Source organism: Macaca mulatta, chromosome 5 (assembly GCF_049350105.2).
Source record: "Macaca mulatta isolate MMU2019108-1 chromosome 5, T2T-MMU8v2.0, whole genome shotgun sequence".
Taxonomy (NCBI): domain Eukaryota; kingdom Metazoa; phylum Chordata; class Mammalia; order Primates; family Cercopithecidae; genus Macaca; species Macaca mulatta.
Window position 1 is genome coordinate 36,420,298 of NC_133410.1, and position 22,772 is coordinate 36,443,069.

General features: G+C 38.8%; 1 long non-coding RNA gene across 1 annotated transcript in view; it reads right to left on the minus strand.

Annotated features, from left to right (window-relative positions):
* The window catches only part of LOC144340902 (uncharacterized), a 65,147-nt gene extending 49,272 nt beyond the window's left edge, over positions 1-15,875 (minus strand). The window contains exon 1 of the long non-coding RNA XR_013417446.1: positions 15,805-15,875. This is a non-coding gene — a long non-coding RNA (uncharacterized LOC144340902). The remainder of the gene's footprint in view (positions 1-15,804) is intronic.
* Between the last annotated feature and the right edge of the window lie 6,897 nt (positions 15,876-22,772).

Genomic DNA, 22,772 nt, shown 5'->3' on the forward strand with positions numbered 1-22,772 from the left:
GTTTAGAAACAAAATCATATATGCTGAAGCATAAAGGAAAGCAAGAGTGAGGGAAAATTTACTTCCAATAATGGTATATTAAATAATGACATATTAGTTATCCCACTGATAAGGTACTTAGAAAAATTGGAAAATAGGATGTAAATTTTCAGCTGGAGAACATTGGCACACTGGCAATTTAAATAAGTATTACTGTAAGAAGATGGAAATCCAGACAGAGGAGTGCAAAACTTGGGGCTTTTATCGGTAAAGGATCCAACAAGGAAGACCTGGCACATTCGAGTGGCATAATTGAGGAACAATCAGTGAAGGTACAATTCATAAGTGTGTGGATAGGATTAAGGGAAACCAGTGAGAGATGAGGAAATGCCTCAGAACTAACAACAGGTTGTTTGCTTGCCATTCCCAGCCTTAGCACTAAAGGGGCAAGGAAAGGAAGGAGTTACAGAGCTAAGAGAGAGCTGTAGGAAAGGGCTGCCTAGCAGGAGTTTGGGGTTTTAGTCAAATGCAGCCACTACTAATTTAGGAGCCAGCTGAGTGGGGCTGATGGAATAAACCCTGCTCTCACATTCCCTCCATCCTTCTGTTGGCTGAAGGTGCCCCCACTGGCCAAACCCAACCAGAATCCAGAGGAGAAGGAAGCTCACTGATGCTTCCACTTTTCAGGACAAAAAGTAGAGTGGAAAGAAGTGGGATCTGGGTCTGGAAGAGCAAATATAGAATAGCCAGAACAGTAGATCTGAAAGAGCTTGAACAAGTTTTTAGGTGGCCTCAAGGGTTAGAGGGACAAAAGTTTCTGGGAAGAATCTGATAAATTCCATGTGGTTTTGGTTTGTACTCTCAATGGTTGCATTTAGAAACAAAGGTGAAACAGAAGTAAGTCATTTCTTGCCTGGCCTGCATGCCAGCTTTTTAATCAGTTGGGTGGCCTAGAAAACCTAAATCACTGAAATTGGATTAAGTTCCAGACTGACAGTTTTCTAGGCACTGAAAGAAGAAAATATAAATTCCCTCTCATGTAAGATCACATTTTACTAGGTTTCAACTTATTTCTATAAACAGGTCTTTGAATATAATGTTAAGCACACAGTCCATGGTAACCATATAAATGAGGAAATAAAACAATATAAATAAGAAACAACAGAAATATTAGCCAACAGAGGCAGATCCACAAATACTCCAGCAATTGGGAACTATCAGGCACAGACTTTAAACACAGATATGCTTTCAATGGTCATTAAGATAAAGAGAAGATTGAAAATAAAACTCAGAGAACAGGTAATGCTAAAAATGGACAGAAATTTGAAAAAGAATCATGTAGAAATTCTAAAGCTTAAAAATACAATAATTACAATTAAGAATGAGACAAACAGCGCATTAAACACAACTGAACCTTGCATTAGCCCCCCATTTCAAGTTGGTCCCTTTCTTGCCTCTTCTCCTTCAATTCATGCCTTTGGCCTCCAGGGAGAGCTACTAATGACTAAGTGACTGAAGAAGAAGTTGAGCCCTGGCAGGGCGTGGTGGCTCACACCTGTAATTCCAGCACTTTGGGAGGCCGGGGCGGGTGGATCACCTAAGTTCAGAAGTTTGAGAGCAGCCTGGTTCAACACGACGAAATCCCATCTCTACCAAAAATACAAAAATTAGCTAGGCATGATGGTGGGCACCTGTAATCCCAGATACTCAGGAGGCTGAGGCAGGAGAATCATTTGAATCGGGGAGGTGGAGGTTGCAGTGAGCCGAGATTGTGCCATTACACTCCAACCTGGGCAACAAGAGCAAGACTCCATCTCAAAAAAAAAAAAAAAAATGTTGAGCCTGCTTTACAAATGCTTCTGTCTATGTAATATTTAGGTACCATCACAAAGTGAACAGCTACAATGCTATAATTCCCCCTCAGGGGTGACCCTGAAAGGCATTGCCAAAGGGAAATCCTCTCCTTGGGCAGAACTTCAAGTAGTACTTTATTATTCCATTTTGTCTGAAGTGAGAGATGGCCAGAAATACAAATCCACAACTCATTCATGGAAAGTTGACAATAGTTTTTCTGCCCAGAGACTTGGAAGGAATAAGATTGGAAAACTGGTGCCAAAGAATTCTGAGAAATAGCTATATGGATGGAAATATTAAAATGGACACAAACTGTGAGGATATTTGGGCCCCTTGTGTCCACAAATGAGTTCCTACTACAGAGTAGGCTCTTAATTAGGTGGATGAAATGATGTGTTTAGTGGGTGTGAGTAAGCCCTTTTCCCAAGACACAGTGCTTTCTCAATGGGCCCAGGAACAAAGCGGCCATGGTGGCAGGGATGAAGGTTATGTCTGTGTTAACCAAAGCTGACCTGGCTAATGCTACTGATGATTGTCTAATCTGCCAAAACTGGAAACCAACACTGAATCCCCAATATGGTAGCATTCCCAGGGATGGGGAGGACTAGCCAGCAACCTAGTAGCAGATTGATTACATTGGACTGCTTCCAACATGGAGGGGGCACACATTCATTCTCACTGAAATAGACACACATTCTGGCAATAGATTTGCCTTTCCTGACAATAAGGCTTCTACCAGAACTACCACCAAAGGGGTTACAGAATGAATTAGATAGACCACCACCTGGCCATTGGGGCTGTTTATGCTACTGACAAAATAGGCAGGAAAGTTAACTCTGCTCCTAGAGTGATTGATTCTAATTTCCAAGCAGAAATCAGGTTGTTGTTTCTACACAACAACAACAACAACAACAAATGTGGACTATACCTAGAATCCAGGCATTGCCAGGACACCTTTTAGTAGTTCTACACCCAGTAATAAAAATTAATGATGGAAAACTATGGCAAACTTAAAAAAAAAAAAAGGGCAGGACAACTGATAATTCAGACCCTTCAAAAATGAAGATTTGTGTCACTCTACCAGAGACCAAGAACCCTGGCCAGCTGAAGTTCTGGCTGAGAAGAAGGGAAATAGGTAGTGGGTAGTAGAAGAAAGAAGCCAAAGATATTAACTGCAGCCTCACAAGCAACTCCAGAAATGAAGACTCCTGTAGTCCACCTTATGCATGGGGGATATGTGCCAAGACCCCCAGTGGATGCCTAAAACCACAGATAGTAGAAAATCCAATTGCCATCGGTTGGAACATGTCTCTGATCATGTTTCCACCCACAAATTTAAATCCTTTTCCTTATTAACTAAGCACTTGTCACTCACTATGGCTATAATTTTTGCAGTTTGAGGTGTACATTAGTCTGTTTTCACACTGCTGATAAAGACATACCTGAGACTGGGCAATTTACAGAAGAAAGAGGTTTAATGGACTTACAGATACACATGGTTGGGGAGGCCTCATGATCATGGAAGGAGGCAAGGAGGAGCAAATCACATCTTACATGGATGTCAGCAGGCAAACAGAGAGAGCTTGTGCAGGGGAACTCCCCCTTGCAGAACCATCAGATCTCATGAGATTTACGTACTAACATGAGAACAGCATGGGAAAGACCTGCCCCCATGATTCAATTACCTCCCACCAGGTCCCTCCCACAACACGTGGGAATTCAAGATGAGACTTGGATGGGGACACAGCCAAACTCTATCAAGGTGCAGCAGCAAAACTAGGATGAATTTCCTTCCTCACGATGTCATAGATTTGTTCTTACTGTAGATCTTAGCAACCTTAGCATACAATTTTTTTTCTTTCCTTATTAAGTCAACAACCTTCATCTTTTCACTTAAAGTAAGCACTTTAAGCCTTCTCTTTGGTATATCCAAACTGCATGCATCAGTACTCTTGCACTTTGGAGTCACTATTAGGTAAAATAAGGATTACTTGAACAAAACACTGCAATACCATGACAGTCAATCTGATAACAAAGACAGCTACTAAGTGACTAACAGGCAGATAGTATAGACAGTATAGATACACTGGACAAAGGGATGATTCACGTTTAGGCCAAGACGGAGCAGAAAGGCATGAAATTTCATCATGCTACTCAGAAAGGTGTAAAATTTGAAACTTATAAATTGTGTATTTCTGGAATTTTTCCATTAATATGTTGAACCACAATTGATCACAGGTAACTGAAACCACAGAAAGCAAAACAGCAGATTAAAGAATACTGCTATATAGTAGTTTTGTATATTTTCCCTTTGCTTGCATATTCCCTTTGTGATATGAATGAGTTTATTTGTATTTGCTAATCTTTCCTTATCACAAGTCCCAGTCCATGGTACTCTGCCCACTAAACAACTGTGGGCCAACTTAGGCCCAAGGCTACCCAAAGACTTTCATGACCAGCCAGTAGGCTGCAGCAGTATGTTTTTCAAGGCTAAATTCTAGTCTTGGGTGGGGCAAAGCACGGGGGGATGCAGTCTACCAAATGTGTTGTTCCTTGGATTCTCTCCCTCAGCCCTAGGGTAAGCTTGAGAGTTCTCTTTTACTCTCTCCTAGTAGCTAATCCTCTATAAATAGTTTATGCTTGATATTTAATCTTCACTATTCAATTTACTGCACAGTTTCTGTTTCTGGATTGGACCCTGTCTTATTCAAAAGCAAATAAAATAAACACTCAAATTAAGACACAAAAATTATCAGGCTTAATTTTAAAAAAGTAACATATGCCATTTTTAACATAAATATCTAAAGCTTTAAAATACAGAAAAGTTAAAATATATCATGTAAAAAAAAGCTGGAGTAGTCATGTCAGTATCATATAAAATGGACTTTAACACAAATGCATTTCTAGAGATAAAAAGAAATTTATCTTTAGTCAATAATCAAAATTTCAGTTACTTGAAAGATACTTTACTTTTTATTCACTTAAAATAGCATGGTCCTAAATATATATACAACTAAAACAAACCCACAACAAAAGGAAGTTTTAATATACATCTCTCAGTAATTAGTAAGACAAGCAGACAAAGAATTCAATAGGGACATGGAAAACTTGTATAGAATGAGCAAACCTGATCAGATAGACACTGCATACAACATCTGCACAATATATATGCCTTTTAGCAGCAAAGTGGAATATATATATTTTTTTTAATTTACCAAGTTCTGGAGCAAAAAGCAAAACTCAACACACTTTAAAGGTTTTAAAGTACACAGCTTGTTGCCTGCCAAATCTATCTATCATCTTCGGACCTCAAGCTGAGATCCAGACCTGTATATCCAACCAATAATGTGCTGGAATGGTCTTGTAAGAGCAGACTGTGCCCATCTCTTCCCAACTCTGCATTGTTGACATCATATTGGTATTAAACTTGGACATGGTGGGAGTATGTGCTCCATGGATATCAGCAAATGCTACAGAAAAAAAAAAGTTTTCTTCTTTATTGTTTGAGAATAAGTGATTAAATATTTACAGCACACCACCATATCCAACCCATTCTGAACCATCTCCACATGGATATTGCAATGGCATCTCAATCTCAGTATGTCTAAGCATATTATCTCCCTTCTCCAAGTGTATGTACCCTATATCTCATTTCTAGTTAATGATATCATCAACCATGTACTTATACAAACTAAAATCCCAGAATTTTTAACTCTTTTCTTCATTCCCACAGTAAATCAATGATCAATTCCCTATATTTTATGTTCAAAATGTATCTAAAATTTGTTCCCTCTTTTTCTTTCCTCCTACTATTGCTATAGGCAAAATAATCTATGATCTGTAATGTACTTCCAAGATTAATATATAAAATCTATAAAAACTGATTATGGCTAGGCTCAACCAATCAGAGCAGAAGCCAGCTGTAGGGCAGGTCAGAGCCCTGAGATATCTAAATGCTAAATCAAGAGGTGGTCCTGGGTTCCTAGGGGTGCATCAGGTAGCCAGAGCTGTGGCAGTGGGTGACAGTCGGAATCTCAGGGCAGCCGCTATATAACAACTGGTAAGGCAGTATCTCAATATTGGAACAACTGGGAAGCCATCCTAGCTGAATATTTGTCCTGAGCGTGGTATGCATACCATGGAGATATACGGTATAGTTTAAAGAGGGACATAGATAAACTCTTTAAATATGTATTTTACTGTGTTAAAAATATAACATACTGAGTCCAAATTTAAAAAATACACTTAATGTAAGGTGGATAGATAGATAGATAGATAGATAGATAGATAGATAGATAGATAAATAGATAGATAGATGATAGATAGGTAGATAGATAGATGATGGAGATAGATGATAGATAGATAGATAGATAGATAGATAGATAGATAGATAGATAGATAGAGAGATAGATAGACAGACAGACAGAACCCTTGACAAAAATTAAGTGAATGACAGGAATTTGGAAGCCATGGTTCCCTGCCTCCACTTTCTCTTCTTTTCAAATGTCTCCTCCCATGCTGCCAGAGTATTTTTTCTAAACACAGATTTGGTCTCTTCAATTCCACAATTTAAATTGTTAGACACTTCTTCATTGTGTATGGAATAAATCCAAACTCCTCAACAAAGTGTACAGCAATCTTGCAAATGTGGCATCATAAAATTCCCTTTACAATCTCACCAGAAACTCTATACTTTTCTCTACATGTTTCCATGTCTTTGTTTAGATTTTCTCCAGCTGGCAAATATACACATGACACTGAAACCTCAGTGCAAATGCCACTTTTTCACTGAAGCTTTCCTCAACATTTCACACAGAATTCACAGCACTTTTTCTTCTCTTCTGTGGCACTTTTTAAACACTATGATTTAGAAGGGACAGTACACTAACTTGAAGATCCTTGTACTTCCAACTGCCTTTGTAGAGAGGATTTTATTGCTCGTTGACACCCTTCTCCAAAAGAATCAGCAAGAACCATTAGAATTCTGTATTAAAAATGGTACAATCAAGTTATTATAACAAAGAGGATACAAAATACACAGGCCCAACAATATAGAAATTTCTTTCTTTCTCATGCAACAACCCAGGAATGAATGGTCAAGGTATAGAAGAGCAGCTCCACCATTCTCAACATGCCACCTGTATCTTTGCTTCTAAGGTGTACGGTCACTCTGGTCATCATGACTGCATCCAGCAAACAGGAAAGAGTCAAAGAAAAGTGCAAGCAAGCATCTTCATTTACAGGGCATTGCTTGCCAGTTGCACAGATCACGTCTGTTCACATCTCATTGCCCAGAATTTAGTTAGATGGCCCTATCTAATCACAAATGAGGCTCAGAAATTCCATCTGCACAGGTCAGCAATGTGCCCAGTCAAAACCTGAGAGGTGCTGTTACTAAAGGAAAATGGAGAGAAATGGACTCTGAACATAAATGATCAGTTGGTGCCTCCAACACGAAATGCAAATTTCTCCTTTTTACTTGCATGTTATGCGCAAAGATAAAAGGTTTTCTGGGGAAACTGTTGGAATGTTCGTCACAGTGATGTTTCTGGTTACTTTGCTATTTTAGTCATTTATGGTTTCCTTTACTACCATTAGTGCTGTTGCAGCTTATTCTATAAAATCAGACATATCTATGATCGCAGTATCTCAGCCAACATATAAATCTTATTATTTTATGGGATCATTAAACTCTGAGTCAGCTTGTGTGTCTCCCTTTTTTATATGAATGAGAGAGTAAACTAGGTCAACTTTCTTTTCTTTATTTTCCACGCCAGCAGTACAAACCTGGCTTCCTACAAATAAGTCTCTCTTTCTAAAATACGGTTAGCACATTCCTTTTTAAAATGTGCACATAGCTCTAAAACGATCTACAAGTTCCCACCATAAAATGTTTAGATGACTTACAACTTTTGCAACTTGACTGCTATTCAAAAAATGATGCACTAAACCTGACCAGAAAAGTATTGCGATCAACGTGTGCATTCAATTTGCTAAGCGTCAGGTAGATTTCTCAAACAATGCTCTCTTGGGCATAAAACTAAAATTTATCAAGCTTTCCGTCTGGCCTCAAGTTAATCAACATTTGCCTTCTGCACCGAACAAGACTGCAGTGGAGCTAGGGTTAAAAGAACCATAATAAGATACAATTACGTAGATAAATGAGACAAACACTGTAGGTGTTTGACTTGAAGCAATAATACATTTTATTTTTTGTGTGAGAGAAGAATGCTTCCATTTATCCTAGTGGGGGTTCTCCTAAACTACCAAGTACGAATTCCTTCTAGAGGCCAAACATGTCCCTCAGTAAGCATTTAAGCATGATTGAGAGCTGACTCGATGAGCCTGCCTACATTAAAATAATTCTCCAGTGCAAAATTAAATTTAAACTAGCAGCCTTTCATGACTCTCTGGATAATCAGAAACTGAGAACTTGCATTTCAAAGAGGGCAAACTGGTCTCCCAGTGCCACAATGCTTTTCTACACCATATGTGAAAACAGTGGCTCTACCCACTTTGAGTCTTCCCTTCCAACCTCTTCACATGCTGGTGGTCAACAAATACTTTTATGGTGGTGATGGGACAAAAGTTATTAATGTTAAGAGTTTTCCCAGACTTCTTCCTCATGTAGACTGCCAATCAGATTCAGCCTTGACTCTCTTACTCTTTTTGGGTCCTCCACCATCAAAGGGTACAGAACAAGGGTTAAGAGAGAAAGGATAAGAGCATGTAGACTTGGGCTAGAAGTGAAATCTTCAAGGGAGATTTGAAATAAGAGGCACAGAAACAGCTGCAGGATATGAAAGCAGTACTTGCAAGAGGAAATTGGAGATACTTAGAATTGTGTGGGGATTCTAAGAATCATGATGCTTAGGAAACATAAGAATATGTATAAATGACTTGGACTGCTTTGAAACTACTTTTGGTTCCTGTAAATTTGTCTGTCTATGAGATTTCTCTGGCATTAAATGAAGTGGGTACTAGCTTAAAAGCATAACTGTTTTCCCTTAGCACCCTGTCTTTCAAGAGGAATGGAAGGGGCCAACTTTGACATTATATTTCTTAAATGGGGTCAACTCCTGATCTCAGTATTCATCACTTTTTAAATCACATTCTGGGCAACTAAGAGAATAAAGTTTTGGTTGGTTCTGTTGTATCTGGGAGTGAAATTCATTGTCAACCGGAGTGGCCAAACGGCAGGCAAAGAAATTAGGACCAGGAAAGGGCCAGAGAAGCCTCCATTTTGATGGGTTTAACCAAGACAGCTTCAGAGCAAGCTGATTTTACATAATTTAAACTCTCCCATGTCTATGCCCCTCCCTTAACTGCTCCAGCTTTATTCCTTTGCTGTCTCATGTCTGATCTCTCTCTGAGGAGTCAAAACACTATTGCAACCTCATTAACATAGAGATGGTACAGCAAACCTGGGGGAGAAGGGGAGAAACAGAATTCATAATCAAGCAGAGCTGGGTTCAAATTGTGAGTTGACCATTTACTTTCTTGCAAAAGTTACTTAAACTTTAGAAACTGCAGTCTTCTTTTCTGTAAGGTGGGGATAATGATAGGGACTGTCACATGGGGTTATTTTGAAGACTAAATGAGACAGCAGTGACAAAGCACTTAGCATGGAGTGTGGATCTTAATCCCCAAAGACACAATCCTGAACACCATAATCCCAAATGTTGAAATCCTAAAAGATCAAAATCCCTAATGTCTAAAATCCCAAAAACCACAATCATAGGATGGTTGGATCAGGAGGAACTATTACCTTGTTATGGTTGTTATCTGGAAATTAAGTGTGGTTTAAGGAGCTACGAGTGGCTATGTATTTTGTCTTTCCATCATTTCCAATACTGGAGGTATAAATTATGCAGAGACTTTTAGAGAGTTCTAATTTATTTCATGCATTTTTTGCAAATTTCACTCCACAAAAGTGCATTACCACAAGGTTGCCTTTGTGTATAAGCATAGTGCATGTATGTAAAAATGTTGAAACTTCTTCAATAAGTGAAGAGATGTCTTTTTTGCACATCTGCATCTGCATTTGCAAAAGACAAAACTTCTCAAGATTTCAGCTGTTTGGGCAACTACATATGTTGGTGACCTATCGCAGTTTTCGATCAGTCTTGTCAAAAGATTTAGGTTGTGTGTTACTATTTCAGATGACCACATTTCTGAAGATGAGTGCACACAATCACCAGCCATAGTGACATGTGTTTACACATCTCCCTTTTTGACCTATTTCTTTATGAATATGGTTCATCTGCTCATAACTGTTGTACTTATGTAACTCTTGTTGGTATACCTGATTGTTTATATACCTGATTGTTGGTATACCTGATGTTGGTATACCAGATGTTGGTATACCTGCTTGTAAAAATATGTATGTTATTATTGACTATTCTGTTGTGTAAAGTGGACTATGAAATGGTCTGTCATGTTTTCATATGTTCCTTAAATAAATACCCTTTGAAAATGGAAATAAATATCTTTTAAATAATTTGTAATTTTTTTTTTCAAAATTACATTTTCAGGATTTTGATCTTTTGGGATTCCAATATTTGGGATTGTCTTTTTTGGGATTATGATCAGCTCCCCTTAGAATGACACCCAACCCATACTAAGTTCTAAATAAATGTTAGCCACTAGCACATTATCATTAGCACATTGTTGTAGTTCAGTATTTCTTAGCTGTAATTATTTTTATTATTGTCATCCTATATCATCCTCCAACTCTTCTTTCTCTCTGCACCCTTGCCTTCTTTAAGGACATTTTCTGAACCTAATCTGCATGGCCCAATACAAGCTACTGCATTTGGATGTGATCACAACCCATCACAGGCTCATCAGAAGTTTTCAAGGAATCATCCCTGCCGGTATCCATCCAGCCTAGCCAAAAGTTTTTCACCTGCATCTCTTTGGTGTTTCTTTCTGCTGAACTCATTATTCTTTCCAGGCACCACTGAGCCATCCTTCCAGTAGATGCAGCAAGTCTGAAATTTAATCAAAACGTCTTCTCTCCTTACTCTAACCTGGTATTCAAAATCCTCCCAGAAGAAAAATGAATTCAAATATTAATATTTATCACCATGGTTTTCTACAGACTTCTAAGAAGAAAGTGTGATTTTCTCTTTAAGTGTGAAATAATTTAAAGAAATACAAAAGCTTAAAAGAAGAACTTTTAGAAAAAAATTTTTAGATAATTATTCTCATCCTGAAAAATCTAAACCATCTTACCTACAAATATTCTCCCTGCTGTGAAAGAAGAAACCTACAAGGAACAGGAGTGAGCGCTGATAAATTCCGAATCTCTTGCAATTGTCCAACATCGCAGAAATCTTGTGAGATTAATGGTATCATCCCCTCCCAACCCCACTGCACAGATGAGGAAACTGAGGTTTAGGAAGGGGAAGTGATAAGGCCACCCAACTAGAAAATACCAGGGCTGTAACAGAAGTTCCGACTGAAAATCATTACAATACAAAACTCAGCAGCAGATCTAAACCTCTGATAGAGTTGCTTTTTCCCCACACTGCTCCTCACTTCCTTATTACTCTCATTGAATATCCATAATAACCCAGAAGAGCACTATATATAGAAAAGCACATTTTATTGGCTGATATTTTCACAGCTGGAGTCATTTCCCCTGTAGCATGTGACAGCTTCTGCATTGAGTTCACATGATAGCCTGGTGTTCTGAGTCACGGTTCAACTCAATTCCATTTACCAAACTCCCAGAGTCTTAAAAATCACTTTAGTGGAGTTACAATCATGAGAAAACAAGTTACACAGAAGGACCTGCTGAGAGGGCAGCTGGGAAGTGTCCTGAGCAATTACAGATCAGCAGCATTCCTTTCTATTTGATCTTTAAAATCACAGCAGATTTTAAGTAGGGAGGAGAAAAGTCAGAGCACACGTGGAAAATAACCGGTGGGTGGATGAGAATGTCTCCAAGTTCCATTGTGTCATGCCCCTCTTCCATCCATCACACTTGCTTCCGTGACAGTTACTGGCAAAGCTCTGCTCTGAACAATTATCACGTAGGAAACGTAAGGGGATTTTATTATTGACTAGGCTAGGACAGGGATTTGGCCCAGGCCTAGATTGGGACTAGGACTAGGAATATGGTTTTTTTGCACAATTATTTTATCAAACTATCCTAACATCTTTGCCTGATCTTTGTTTTCACATTTATTTTAGGTTCAAGGGTACATGTGCAGGTTTGTTATATAGATAAATTGCATGTCACAGGAGTTTGGTATACAGACTACTATTTCATCATCCAGGTAATAAACATAGTACCCGATAGGTAGTTTTTCAATTCTCACCCTTCTCCTACCCTCCATCCTCCAGTGGGCCCCAATGTCTATGTTCTTTGCACCCATGTGTGCTCAATGTTTAGCTCCCACTTATAAGGGAGAACACACAGTATTTGGTTTTGTGTTACTGTGTTAGTTTGCTTAGGATAATGGCCTCCAGCGCCATCGGAGTTGCCACATTCTTTTTATGGCTGAATAGTATTCCATGGTATATATATATACAACATTTTCTTTATGCAGTCTACCATTGGTGAACATCTAGGTTGATTCCATGTCTTTGCTATTGTGAATAATGCTGCAGTGAACATATGTGTGCATGTGTCTAAATGATAGAACAATTTCTGTTTTTTGGAATATATATCCAATAATGGGATTGTTGGGTTGAATGGTAGCTCTGTTTCATGTTCTTTGAGGAATCACAAAACTTTTCCACAGTGGCTGAACTAAATTTAACTTCCCTCCAGCAGTGTACATGTATGCCCTTTTCTCTGCAGCCTCGCCAGCATGTGTTATTTTTTTACTTTATAATTGTATCCATTCTGACTGATGTGAAATGCCATCTCACTGTAGTTTTGATTTGCATTTCCCTAATGATTAGTAATGTTGAGTATTTTTATATGCTTGTTGGCCACACGTATTTCTTCTGAGAATTGTCTGTTCCCGTTCTTTGCCCCTTTTTTAACGGGGTCATCTTTTGCTTGTTAATTTATTTAAGTTCCTTATAGATTGTGAATATTAGGCCTTTGTTGGATGCATAGTTTGCAAATATTTTCTCTCGTTCTGTAGGCTGTATGTTTACTCGGTTGATAGTTTCTTTTGCTGTGCAGAAACTCTTTAGTTTAGGTCCCATTTGTCAATTTTTGTTTTTGTTGCAATTGTTTTTGATATCTTCATTATGAAATCTTTGCCAGGGCCTATGTCCAGAATGACATTTCCTAAGTTTTCTTCTAGGATTTTTACATTTAAGTCTTTAATCCATCTTGAGTTGCTTTTTGTATATGGTAAAAGGAAGAGGTCCAGCATCAATCTTCTGCACGTGGCTAGACAGTTACCCCAGTACCATTTATTGAATAGGAAATCCTTCCCTTACTGCATGTTTTTGTTGACTTTGTTGAAGATCAGATTATTGTAGGTGTTTAGTTCTGGGGTCTTTATTCTGTTCCATTGGTCTATGTGTCTGTTTTTCTACCAGTACCATGTGGTTTGGATTACTGTAGTCTTGTAGCATAATTTGAAGTTGAGTAATGTGATGTTTCTAGCTTTTTCTAGTTCTTTTTGCTTAAGATTGTTTTGGCTATTCATGATCTTTTTTGGTTCCATGTAAATTTTTGAATAGTATTTTTTAACTCTGTGAGAAATATCATTGGTATTAAATAGTTTGATAGGAATAGCATTTTTTCAGTAATGTCATTCCTTTAGTTTTCAACTGACAATGAAGATCTTTGATATCTTCAGTAGACATCAGTGTTGCTCACCAATGTTTTCAGGCTCCTCTTTCAGATGTGCAAGGATATTGTTCTTCTCTATACTCTTGATGTTAGTCCTGGCCTGGTGAGTTGGTTTGGTCAATGATATGTGTCACTTCTGGCCAGAGTATTTAATTGCACTTGTTTTAATCTTTGTCTCTGCTTCCTTCCCCTCTCTTGACGATCATGGGAGCGTGTGTTGACATGAAATTGCCAATAAGAGCTCAGCAGCCTGGAAGGCTGAGCTAACACATGGGTATTTTAGAGAATGACCTAAAACCCCATCAGGCCTGCCACAAGAAATACTCTTTTTATGTGTAACTGCTGAGATTTCCAGGTTATTCATATACTGCAGTATGAACCAGCCTATCTTATTGCACATGATGTATCAATTGCATCATAAGAAAGCCCAATGAAAGCAACCAGAAGTAGATGGTTCAGTGATATCTTCCATAATTCTTCCATCTTCTTATTCAGTCATTTCTGGCTATGGTTTTAGTCCTTGTGGCATCAAATGGCTTCTGCTCCTACAGGCATTGCATTCATGTTCCAAGCAGGAAGAAGAAGCAAGTCTTTGTCCCTTACTTTAGGAGGGAGATTAATAGGAGAAATGAGATACAAGTCTATTAATGTGCACACAGGGAAGAACCAATGATTACTCCTGTATTAGTCCATTTTCATGCTGCTGATGAGGATATACCTTAGACTGGGCAATTTACAAAAGAAAGAGGTTTAATGGACTTATAGTTCCACATGGCTGAGGAGGCCTCACAATCATGGCGGAAGGCAAGGAGGAGCAAGTCTCATCTTACGTGGATGGCAGAAGGCAAGGAGATAGAATGAGAGCCAAACAAAATGAGTTTCCCCATATCAAACCATCAGATCTCATGAGACTTAATAACTACCACAAGAACAGTATGGAGGAAACCATCCACATGAATCAATTATCTCCCACCGGGTCCCTCATACAACATATGAGAATTCAAGATGAGATTTGGGTGGGGACATAGTCAAACCATATCACCTTGTCCCTGGCCCCTCCCCTCCCAAATCTCATGCCGTCACATTTCAAAACCAATCATGCTTTCCCAACAGTCCCCTAAAGTCTTAACTCATTTCAGCATTAACTTGAAACTTCTGCAGTTCAAGATCTCATCTGATACAAGGAAAATCCCTTCCATCTATGAGCCTGTGACACCAAAAGCAAACTAGCTACTTCCTAGATGTGATGGAGGTACAGGTATTTGGTAAATACAGCCATTCCGAATGGGAGAAATTGACCAAAACAAAGGGTCTAACAGGGCCCATGCAAGTCTGAAATCCAGCAGGGCAGTCAAATCTTAAAGCTCCATAATGATCTCCTTTGATTTCATGTCTCACTTCCAGGTCATGTTGATGCAAGAAGTGGGTTCTCATCATATTGGGCAGCTCTGCCCCTGTGGCTTTGCAGGGTACAGCCTCCCTTATGGCTGCTTTTACAAGCTGGTGTTAAGTGTCTGTGACTTTTCCAGACACTCAATGCAAGATGTAGGTGGATCTACCATTCTGGGATCTGGAAGACGGTGGTCCTCTTCTCATAGCTCCATTAGGCAGTGCCCCAGTAGGGACTCTGTGTGGGGGCTCCTACCCCACATTTCCCTTCTGCACTGCCCTAGTAGAGGCTCCCCATGAGAGCCCTGTCCCTGCAGCAAACTTCTGCCTGAATATCCATATGTTTCCATACATCCTCTGAAAAACTAGGCATAAGTTCCCAAACCTCAATTCTTTACTTCTGTGTGCCTGCAGGCTCAACACCACATGGAATAAATTTCTAAGCAGCAAACCATTCAAGAAGTGACTTGTAACAAGAATTACCTTTGCTCCAGTTCCAAGTGAGTTCCTCATCTCCATCTGAGACTACCTCAGTCAGAACTTCATGGTCCATGTTGCTATCAGCATTTTGAGAAATGCCATTCAACAAATCTCTGGGGAGTTCCAAACTTTCCCACATCTTCCGATCTTCTTCTGAGCCCTACAAACTATTCCAACCTCTGCTGGTTACCCAGTTCCAAAGTTGCTGCCACATTTTCGGGTATCTTTTCAGCAACACCCCATTCCTGGCACCAATTTAGTTGGCTCTCAGACTGCTGATAAAGACATAAGCGAGACCGAGCAATTTACAAAAGAAAGAGGTTTAATGAACTTACAGTTCCTCATAGCTGGGGAGGACTCACAATCATGGTGGAAGGCAAGGAGGAGCAAGTCACATCTTATGTGGGTGGCAGCAGGCAAAAAGAGAGCTTGTGCAGGGAAATTCCTGTTTATAAAACCATAATATCTCATGAGACTCATTCACCATCATGAGAACAGTGCAAGAAAGACTTGTCCCCATGATTCAATTACTTCCCACTAGGTTCCTCCCACAACACATGGGAATTCAAGATGAGATATGGGTGGGGACACATCCAAACCATATAAGTTTATATACATGCATACTTAACCATTGTGTTATACTTGTCTACAGTGTTCAGTACAGTCACATGCTGTATAGGTTTGTAGCTTAGGAGCAATAAACTCTACCATACAACTTAGGTGTGTAGTAGGCACTATCTAGGTTTGTGTAAGTACACTCTATAATGTTAACACAATGACATCACCTACCAATGTATTTCCCAGAATCCATTCCCTTTGTTAAGTGATGTATAACAGTACATACAAAGTACAGTTATAGTTCTGAGGATGGTATCCTCAAAGTAGGGGGTTCATAGAGAATGGGAACAGATTAGGGAACATGTTGTTCAAGCTGAATGTTGAAGGATTGAGTAGGAGCTTGCCAGGAAAAAGAAATGAGGGAGAGATCCTCCCAAGCAGAGGAAACAAATATTCACATATTGGTTCCCAGAACCACAGAACATGATTTTCCAAACTTTATATGTTTCCTAACTCCCATTTTATACATTTATAATATATTTCAGCAACATTATGGGGCAATTATATATGCTTGTTATCACTAGATTTTCCTCCAATAAATTACACAGAGCAATGAAAAAAGAGATATAACTAAGGTGTGAAAATAGATACAGCCTTCACTTTCAAAAATCTGGCCCTCTCAAATGTGCAGCTATTATTAGGAAAGCCAAATGTCCTATTGCTTTTATATGTCCTCCTATAAAATAAAATGAAAAACACACATTTGTTCTACAGGAGCTGAGGAATGTTTTTGTGAGAACATGTGATATAATTGAAAACAGTAGGATTTAGTGTTGCTTGTGTGCTTCAACTTAAAAAGATCCCTTGAACAATTTAATCCATATATGAGACCTCCATTTCACTCCCTCCTTTCTCTCTCTATAATAGCCACTGGGATAGAGAAGAAGAAAACCCATAAAATATACAGGTATCAAATCATCTAGTTGTACTCAATTAAACCATGAATGGTTAAAAAAATGGGCAATTTCCCTGCTACAATAATACACATTTAATTCATTTGCAGCAAATATAGTAGTCTTGACTTCTAACCCTTTAGATGAGTGAAAATCCTGAATAAGATAAGTATCTTGTAAGATTTATGAAAATATAAACCATGTTGTTGTTGCCTTTATATGCTGCCCTAACTAAAGTAATGCATGTACCAGCTGCATCATAAAAACTGATTGGCTAATTAGTTGAATGAGTTCATAAATGAGAAGAGAGGCTGTAGAGTTTATGATAAAGTGCCAAGATGTAATTTATTCCAATGATTTGTGTTATTCTAATATCTTACAGAAATTATTTTAAACAAAGAAAATATAGGTTTGTTTAACAACAGTACTTATTAAATGCCAGGCAGGCACTGTTCTAACTGCTTTGTATATAGTAACTCGTTTAGTCTTCCCAACAACCCCATGGGAGTATCTTTGATGCTGTACTGAGATTGGTTGGCCCAAACCACATATTTTAAAACAAAGGAACTTTACATTTCCAAAGGGAAATTATGGTCCTGAGTAATAGATGGTTGGGTAGAAGCCAAGAGGTGCCCATCACACTTGCAGAATGAATAACTTCATCAAGACTGAACCCATCTCTTCTGTCTCAGAGTAAGCTCTCACTTCACTCTGCAACCCTCTTCCCAGAATAAAAGCATACAGTATATGATGAGCCACTAATACATTAATGTCTATTCTCATTAGAACAATAAATACTTCATTCAACTAATTTTATTGAGCAAGATTATTGTATTCTTTACATGGATGAGGAAATTATGTCTCAAAGACATTTCTTGGTAAGATTACCCTACATGGCAGTAAGGCTTTTGGGAGAAATTCTCCAATTTACTGGAAGTCTCATCTTTTCTCCATGAAGTTCTTTAAAATGACTCCAATTTCAGCTCAGAGGTATTTGGGAGATTATGTTTACAAATATAAGATCATTATTTATAAAAATTTAGGTAAATTTAGGCAAGTAAAAACTTAACAAGGCTAGCATCTTATAAATCACTTGAAAGTGCAAATCATGTTCCCTTTATTTTTTTAAATTTTTTTAAATTTTTGTGGGTACATAGTAGGTGTATATATTTGTGGGGTAAATGAGATGTTTTGATACATGCATGTAATGTGAAATAAACACATCATGGAGAACGGGGTATCCATAGTCTCAAGCATTTATCTTTTGTGTTATGCACAATTACACCTTTTTAGCTTTCTTAAATGTACAATTAAGTTATTACTGACCATAGTCAACCTGTTGTGTGATCAAATAGTGTGTCTTATTCATTCTTCCTATTTTTTGTACCCATTATCTATCTCCGTCTCCCCCAAAAGTCCACCACTACCCTTCCCAGCCTCTCTCCTGTAACAATCCTTCTAATCTCTATCTCCATGAGTACAATCGTTTACAAAAAAAAAAGGAGGCTTATTGGATTTACAGTTCCACATGGCTAGGAAGGCCTCACAATCATGGCAGAAGGTGAAAGGCACATCTCACATGGCAACAGACAGGAGAAGAGAGCTTGTGCAGGGAAACTCCCCCTTTCAAAACCGTCAGATCTCGTGAGACTTTTTCACTATCATAAGAACAGCATGAGAAACACCCACCCCATGATTCAACTACCCCTCACCAGCTCCCTCCCACAACACGTGATAATTCTAGATGAGATTTGGGTGGGGACACAGCCAAACCGTATCATCACCATACCATCTGCAGAGGGAGATCCATCCTTCAAGCCACACACAAGAAGAAATAGTCTTGTGCCCTCTCTGGCACCTTTAAACACTCGATTTCCTGGGTGAAGGGAAGTGCAAGGGGGCAGGGAAAAATGAGACTGGAATAAACAGCCTGTTAAAGAATCCTCACCTCTCTCTCTTATTTTTAGACCCTTTTCCTTCAGCAATTATCCATCAAGTACCTAACATGTGGCAGGCGCTATTCTGCATATGTGAACAAAAGACACACAAAAATGTCTGCCCTTGTGAGACCTATGTTCTAGTGGACTTCTTATTCTAGAACTATTAGAGAAAACTGGCTGGAGAAATAATAATATTGGAAGGCTCTATTAGGGCTTTTGGAAAGTCAAACTTAAATTATCAAATGTTAATTCTCAGTCTCAAAATGTCATAAACAGGGCTCTCCTCCCTCCCTCCACTTCCAGCTACCGTGATGGTAGTTTAAGAGAACAAAAACAGGCATACATCAGCAACTTCATAAACACTGATCTGAAGGCCTGCCTTGAATGTCAATAATTTCAAACTTACCTGAAGGGAAAACTGGGGAGCGGTGGGCCTTTCAGTCAACACTATGCCAACCCAAGAATTAGGTACAAAATAATCCAAAGTCAATAGTCAGACTTAAAGTGTTTAAAGGAGAAAAAGATGAAGTCAGATATCCCAGTGGAAATACGTCACCCAATAAAGGAAAACTGAATACTGAATGGTATCATGTAAAAATAACTTTTGATGAATTAGATGTCAGGGAAGTTTTGGCTCACTGTCTGTTATTGCCCCCTAACAGCCCCTGTCTAGACATGAAGAGCTGGTCAATTGTCCAGACCATGTCAGAATCATATTCTTATTCTGAAAAGATACCTCATTATGCAGGATAATTTAGCATGATCAATGAAAGAATTAACTAAATGACTCATGGCATTTGTAATGCACTCATGAGCTTTCACCTATAATACCTACAGCAAGCCCTCAAGTTGGGCTTTGAGTTGGCTAATAAGCATGTGTTATTAATCACAAGACACATATGTACCTGATTTTAGGCCTCTGAGATAAAAAGGCCTTTAATTTTTGTGAAGCCAAAGGGTAAACTCTATGGTGATTCGTTAAATATAGGCTCAGTGTATCCACAGCAATTCAGTAATGCAACATTTGCTAAGAAGTTATTGTCATTGTAATAGAATGAATACATGTACATTTTATTCAGGTACAATAAATCCATTATTAGGTATTTTTTCCATCAAATGTCTACAAAGTAAGAAAGGAAAGAAATCTGTATACTGACTGACTCCCTTCTGACAGGTACCCTTCTCTCATTTAATCTTTACAGAAACTCTGTTTAGTATTATTAGATCTATTTTGTACATAAGGAAACTGAGACTCAGAGAGGCAAAATAACTTGAGTAACTTTTCCTTGTTCTCACAGTCAAAAAGGTGGTAAAGCCAAGATAGTAAACTGATATGGTTTGGCTCTGTGTCCCTACCCAAATCTCATCTGGAATTGTAATCCCCACGTGTCAAGGGAGGGATCTGGTGGGAAGTGATTGGATCATAGGGGCAGTTTCCCTCATGCTGTTCTCATGATAGTGAGTGAGTTCTCATGAGACCTGATGGTTTTATAAGTGGCAGTTTCCCCTGCTCCCTCTGTCCCTTCCTGCCATGTAAGATGTGCCTTGCTTCCCCTTCGTCTTCCATCATGATTCTAAGTTTCCTGAGCCATGCAGAACTGTGAGTTCAGCCATGCAGAACTGTGAGTCAATTAAACCTCCTTCCTTTATAAATTACCTAGTCTCCAGTAGTATCTTTATAGCAATGTGAGGACAGACCAATACATAAACCAAATTTTACCTCTCCAGATGCTTACACTTGTGCAGGAAACTGCTGAGTGCTATCCAGTTTCCCCCAATGGGTGGCAGCTATAATCCCTATGTTTGGTGGATTTATAATTCAGTTAAACAGATGGAAGAGATAAATACAGAAGCTAAAAAGAGATAATAGATACATCAGCAAAAAAGTGTAACAATGCCACACACACACACACACACACACAGTATTAGGCTGTGCTTGCATTGCTATCAAGAAGTACTTGAGACTGGGAATATATAAGAAAAGAGGTTTAATTGGCTCATGGTTCTGCAGGTACACAGGAAGCATAGTGCCAGCATCTGTTTCTGGGGAGGCCTCAGGAAGCTTTTATTCATGGCCAAAGTTGAAGTGGGAGCAGGCATGTCACATGATGAAAATAGGAGCAAGAGGGAGTTAGAGGGGGTGGCAGTGGAGGTGCCACACACTTTTAAATGACCTTATCTAGAAAGAACTTACTATTAGGAAGATAGCACCAAGCCATGGGGGATCTGACTTCATCATCAAAACACCTCCTACTTGGCCTCACCTCCAGCCTTGGGGGTTGCAATTCAACATGAGATTTGGGCAGGGACAAATATCCAAACTGTCTATCTCTCTTTCTCTCTCTCTCTCTGTCTTTGTCTCCTCTCTCTCTCACACACACATACACATACACATACACATACACATACACATACAAACACACACATACACATACATTCAGTGCTTTATAGTTTTCAGGATGCAGTGTTGATTTTTCTAATCATCAAAAAGCTCCTGATGTGTGTGTGTGTGTGTGTGTGTGTGTGTGTGTATTTATGTATATATAAAAATTTTTTTTTTAATTGAGATGGAGTCTCGCTCTATTGCCCAGGCTGGAGTGCAGTGATGTGATCTCGGCTCACTGCAAGCTCCACCACCTCCTGGGTTCACACCATTCTCCTGCCTCAGCCTCCTGATTAGCTGGGACTACAGATGCCCGCCACTGCGCCAGGCTAAGTTTTTGTATTTTTAGTAGAGATGGGGTTTCACTGTGGTCTCGATCTCCTGACCTCGTGATCCGCCCACCTCGGCTCCCCAAAGTGCTGGGATTACAGGCGTGAGCCACCGTGCCTGGCTGACATATATATTTTCAAGCAAGAGGTATTTCCATGTCTTTGTCTAACATTTTGTACTTGAAAGTAATCTTCACAGTTGTAAAACTTGAGTGTTTCCTAAAACATATTGCACATTCCAAATACACTGGCCTAAACCTTTAGTTTTCACACATGATTAGGAGGCAGAGCACCCAGAAGCCGGAGACCTCTTTGAGGAAGACTATCAAATATTGTTTCATAAATCCAAAATACCAAAAACAAAATGATGTGCTAAGTTGGATATCATATTATGTCAGCATAGATAAATGACAGCAAATGCCAAAGGTTTAAGGAAAATGCAGGATGGAAAACCTAACTTAGAGAGTGGATCTGCCAATGCTTTTGGTTGACATTTCTGCAAACTTTGAAAAGTTTTTTCCCAATAGTGGATCATCTTGATCTACTTCGTGGAACTCCTAAGTGCAGCCCTGAGAACACACAAGGTGGCAGGCCAGGAACTCTGAAAATAAGCCTCCAGTTTTTAATGCTGATTCCCATCTGAAGTGGTAACAGCACAGTTTATATCCATCATGGCTGACCGATACTGCCTGGTTAGGGCCACCTTTGATTCAGAGAATTGGAGTTGATGTATGCTGAGTTCCTACTATCTGCAGGCTCAATGCCTAGTGCTTTACCTTAATTTTATCAAATACTGAAGCATGTACTATTATTTTAATTTTTAGATGAAGATAGTGTTATATCCAGAGGTTAGCTTGCCCAAAGGCACACAGTCAGTAAATCATAACACTCACTATACATGATGATAGCAGTTTGATGAATCTCCTAAAATTATATCAAGGATCAAATTAGATAAGCAAAAAAACTTTGAAATTTTTAAACTTTCACCTAAGTTTGTTGTATCATCATTATAATCATAAGTATCATCAACATCGCCATCATTGTCATCATCATCAGTGGGTCACCTTTTAAAGAAATCTGTCACTTGATAATAAATAGTAACATCAAAATGATTTTACTTAACTCATGATCACCAAGATA